This window comes from Zalophus californianus, chromosome 16, assembly GCF_009762305.2.
Source record: "Zalophus californianus isolate mZalCal1 chromosome 16, mZalCal1.pri.v2, whole genome shotgun sequence".
NCBI lineage: Eukaryota > Metazoa > Chordata > Mammalia > Carnivora > Otariidae > Zalophus > Zalophus californianus.
In genome coordinates, this window is record NC_045610.1 from 26539678 (window position 1) to 26545473 (window position 5796).

The following is a 5796-nucleotide window of genomic DNA, read 5'->3' on the forward strand; positions in this document are numbered from 1 at the left end:
CCCAAGCAGCTTGCTTAGCCCGGACCGACAAGGGCGGGGCAATTCCGCCTCCCGCAAAGACATTTGGGAACCACAGCAACAGGCCCCTCCCCCAGAAGATCAGCACGAAGTTTACCGATCAAGGAGAACTGGAGAACTCCAGCGCTAGGGGAATACTGCACACAGAATTCATGGCTTTTTTACCATGATTCATTAGTTTTTCAAAGTTAATTTTTTTTTAATTTTTCTTTTTCCCTTTTTCAACCAACATCTTATCAATCCCTTTTTTAAAAAAACATTTTTTATTTTTCATTTCTAGAGTCATATTTTACCCCTTGGTAGTAGTTACCCTTATTTTTGGAATATATATATAAGTTGTTCTCTCCTTAAAATTTTGAGATACAGTTTCTTCTAACAGATCAAAATATACCCTAAATCACTAGTGTATGGCTTTGTTCTAGTCTCCTGCCTGATCACATTCTCTCCCTTTTTTTTCTTTCCTTTTTTTTTAAACCTTCCTCTTTCTTTTTTCAAACAACTTACCAATTCCTTTTATAAAATCTTTTATAATTTTCATCTTTAGAGTCATCTTCCATACCTTCATTGCATCAACCCTTATTTTGTACATATCTAAGTCTTTCTTCCTTTAAAATTTTAGGAGGCACTTTCTTCTAATAGACCAAAATACACCCAAAATCTAGTGTGTGGCACTGATCTATGCACTAGCCTGATCATATTTGATCATATTCTGTTTTTTTTTGTTTTGTTCTGTTTTTGTTTGTTTTCATCTTTTTCTTTTTCTTTCTCTTTTTTTTTCTTTCTTTTTTCTTTCTTTTCCTTTCTTTTCCCCTGGTTTTAGGTCTTTTCTGATTTGTATAGAGTATATTTGCTGGGGACGTTGTTAACCTGTTAGCATTTTGTTCTCTCATTCATCTATTCTCCTCTGGACAAAATGACAAGACGAAAAAAATCACCTCAGCAAAAAGAACAAGAGGTAGTACCGTCTGCCAGGGACCTACTCAATACGGACATTAGTACAATGTCAGACCTAGAGTTCTGAATCATGACTTTAAAGATACTAGCTGGGCTTGAAAAAAGCATGGAAGTTATTAGAGAAACACTTTCTGGAGAAATAAAAGAACTAAAATCTAACCAAGTTGAAATCAAAAAGGCTATTAATGAGGTGCAATAAAAAATGGGGGAACTAACTGCTAGGATAAATGAGGCAGAAGAGAGAATCAGCGATATAGAAGACAAAATGATGGAAAATAAAGAGGCTGAGAAAAAGAGAGATAAACAACTACAGGATCACGAGGGCAGAATTCGAGAGATAAGCGATACGATAAGACGAAACAACATTAGAATAATTGGGATCCCAGAAGAAGAAGAAAGAGAGAGAGGGGCAGAAGGTATACTGGAGCAAATAATAGCAGAGAACTTCTCTAATGTGAGGAGGAAACAGGCATCAAAATTCAGGAGGCACAGAGAACCCCTCTCAAAATCAATAAAAATAGGTCAACACCCCGACATCTAATAGTAAAACTTACGAGTCTCAGGGAAAAGAGAAAATCTTGAAAGCAGCTCGGGAGAAGAGATAGGTAACCCACAATGGTAGAAACATTAGATTGGCAACAGACCTAACCACAGAGACCTCGCAGGCCAGAAAGGACTGGCATGATATCTTCAGAGCACTAAACGAGAAAAATATGCAGCCAAGAATACTATATCCAGCTAGGCTGTCATTGAAAATAGAAGGAGAGATAAAAAGCTTCCAGGACAAACAAAAACTAAAGGAATTTGCAAACACAAAACCAGCCCTCCAAGAAATATTGAAAGGGGTCCTCTAAGCAAAGAGAGAGCCTAAAAGCAGCATAGACCAGAAAGGAACACAGACAATATACAGTAACAGTCACCTTACAGGCAATACAATGGCACTAAATTCATACCTTTCAATAGTTACCCTGAATGTAAATGGGCTGAATGCCCCAATCAAAAGACACAGGCTATCAGATTGGATTAAAAAACAAGACCCATCAATATGCTGTCTGAAGGGACTCATTTTAGACCCAAAGACACCCCCAGATTGAAATTGAGGGGGTGGAAAACCATTTACCATGCTAATGGACACCAAAAGAAAGCTGGGATGGCAATCCTTAGATCAGACAAATTAGATTTTAAAACAAAGACTGTAATAAGAGATGAGGAAGGACACTATATCCTACTTAAAGGGTCTATCCACCAAGAAGATCTAACAATTGTAAATACCTATGCCCCTAACATGGGAGCAGCCAATTATATAAGGCAATTAATAACAAAAGCAAAGAAACACATTGACAACAATACAATAATAGTGGGGGACTTTAACACCCCCCTGACTGAAATGGACAGATCATCTAAGCAAAAGATCAACAAGGAAATAAAGACTTTAAATGACACACTGGACCAAATGGACTTCACAGACATATTCAGAACATTCCATCCCAAGGCAACGGAATACACATTCTTCTCTAGTGCCCATGGAACATTCTCCAGAATTGATCACATCCTAGGTCACAAATCAGGTCTCAACCGGTACCAAAAGACTGGGATTATTCCCTGCATATTTTCAGACCACAGTGCTTTGAAACTAGAATTCAATCACAAGAGGAAAGTTGGAAAGAACTCAAATACATGGAGGCTAAAGAGCATCCTACTAAAGAATGAATGGGTCAACCAGGAAATTAAACAAGAATTAAAAAAAAATTCATGGAAACCAATGAAAATGAAAACACAGTTGTACAAAATCTTTGGGATGCAGCAAAGGCAGTCCTAAGAGGAAAGTATATAGCAATACAAGCCTTTCTCAAGAAACAAGAAAGGTCTCAAATACACAACTTAACCCTACACCTAAAGGAGCTAGAGAAAAAACAGCAAATAGAGCCTAAACCCAGCAGGAGAAGAGAAATAATAAAGATCAGAGCAGAAATCAATGAAATAGAAACCAAAAGAACAGTAGAACAGATCAACGAAACTAGGAGCTGGGTCTTTGAAAGAATTAACAAGATTGACAAACCCCTGGCCAGACTTACCACAAAGAAAAGAGAAATGACCCAAATCAACAAAATCATGAATGAAAGAGGAGAGATCACAACCAACACCAAAGAAATACAAACAATTATAAGAACATATTATGAGGAATTATATGCCAGCAAATTAGATAACCTGGAAGAAATGGGTGCATTCCTAGAGATGTATCAACTACCAAAACTGAACCAGGAAGAAATAGAAAACCTGAACAGACCTATAACCACTAAGGAAATTGAAGCAGTCATCAAAAATCTCCCAACAAACAAAAGCCCAGGGCCAGATGGCTTCCCAGGGGAATTCTATCAAACATTTAAAGAAGAATTAATACCTATTCTCCTGAAACTGTTCCAAAAAATAGAAATGGAAGGAAAACTGCCAAACTCATTTTATGAGGCCACCATTACCTTGATCCCAAAACCAGACAAAGACCCCATCAAAAAGGAGAATTACAGACCAATATCCTTGATGAACATGGATGCAAAAATTCTCACCAAAATACTAGCCAATAGGATCCAACAGTACATTAAAAGGATTATTCACCACGACCAAGTGGGATTTATCCCTGGGCTGCAAGGTTGGTTCAACATCTGCAAATCAATCAACGTGATACAATACATTAACAAAAGAAAGAACAAGAATCATATGATCCTCTCAATAGATGCAGAAAAAGCATTTGACAAAGTACAGCATCCTTTCTTGATCAAAACTCTTCAGAGTACAGGGATAGATGGTACATACCTCAATATCATAAAAGCCATCTATGAAAAACCTACAGTGACTATCATTCTCAATGGGGAAGAGCTTTCCCCTAAGGTCAGGAACGCGGCAGGGATGTCCACTATCACCACTGCTATTCAATATAGTATTAGAAGTCCTAGCCACAGCAATCAGACAACAAAAAGAAATCAAAGGCATCCAAATCGGCAAAGAGGAAGTCAAACTCTCACTCTTTGCAGCTGATATGATACTGTATGTGCAAAACCCAAAAGACTCCACCCCAAAACTGCTAGAACTCATACAGGAATTCAGTAAAGTGGCAGGATATAAAATCAATGCACAGAAATCAGTGGCATTCCTATACACCAACAACAAAACAGAAGAGAGACAAATCAAGGAGTTGATCCCATTTACAACTGCACCCAAAAGCATAAGATACCTAGGAATAAATTTAACCAAAGAGGCAAAGGATCTGTACTCAGAAAACTATAAAATACTCATGAAAGAAATTGAAGAAGACACAAAGAAATGGAAAAACGTTCCATGCTCATGGATTGGAAGAACAAACATTGTGAAGATGTCAATGCTACCTAGAGCAATCTACACATTCAATGCAATCCCCATCAAAATACCATCCACTTTTTTCAAAGAAATGGAACAAATAATCCTAAAATTTGTATGGAACCAGAAGAGACCCCGAATAGCCAGAGGAATCTTGAAAAAGAAAAGCAAAGCTGGCACCATCACAATTCCGGACTTCCAGCTCTATTACAAAGCTGTCATCATCAAGACAGTATGGTACTGGCACAAAAACAGACACATAGATCAATGGAACAGAACAGAGAGCCCAGAAATGGACCCTCAACTCTATGGTCAACTAATCTTTGACAAAGCAGGAAAGAATGTTCAATGGAAAAAAGACAGTCTCTTCAACAAATGGTGTTGGGAAAATTGGACAGCCACATGCAGAAGAATGAAACTGGACCATTTCCTTACACCACACACAAAAATAGACTCAAAATGGTTGAAAGACCTAAACGTGAGACAGGAGTCCATCAAAATCCTAAAGGAGAACACAGGTAGCAACCTCTTCAACCTCAGCCGCAGCAACTTCTACTAGAAACACCGCCAAAGGCAAGGGAAGCAAGGGCAAAAATGAACTATTGGGATTTCATCAAGATAAGAAGCTTTTGCACAGCAAAAGAAACAGTCCACAAAACCAAAAGACAACCGACAGAATGGGAGAAAATAGTTGCAAATGACATATCAGATAAAGGGCTAGTATCCAAAATCTATAAAGAACTTATCAAACTCAACACCCAAAGAACAAATAATCCAATCAAGAAATGGGCAGAAGACATGAACAGACATTTTTCCAAAGAAGACATCCAAATGGCCAACAGACACGTGAAAAAGTGCTCAACATCGCTCGGCATCAGGGAAATCCAAATCAAAACCTCAATGAGATACCACCTCACACCAGTCAGAATGGCTAAAATTAACAAGTCAGGAAACGACAGATGTTGGCGGGGATGCGGAGAAAGGGGAACCCTCCTACACTGTTGGTGGGAATGCATGCTGGTGCAACCACTCTGGAAAACAGTATGGAGGTTCCTCAAGAAGTTGAAAATAGAGCTACCATACGATCCAGCAATTGCACTACTGGGTATTTACCCCAAAGATACAAGTGTAGGGATCCGAAGGGGTACGTGCACCCCGATGTTTATAGCAGCAATGTCCACAATAGCCAAACTGTGGAAAGAGCCAAGATGTCCATCGACAGATGAATGGATAAAGAAGAGGTGGTATATATACACAAAGGAATATTATGCAGCCATCAAAAGGAAGGAGATCTTGCCATTTGCGACGACGTGGATGGAACTGGAGGGTGTTATGCTGAGTGAAATAAGTCAATCAGAGAAAGACATGTATCATGTGACTTCACTGATATGAGGAATTCTTAATCTCAGGAAACAAACTGAGGGTTGCTGGAGTGGTGGGGGGGTTGGAGGGATGGGGTGGCTGGGTGATAGA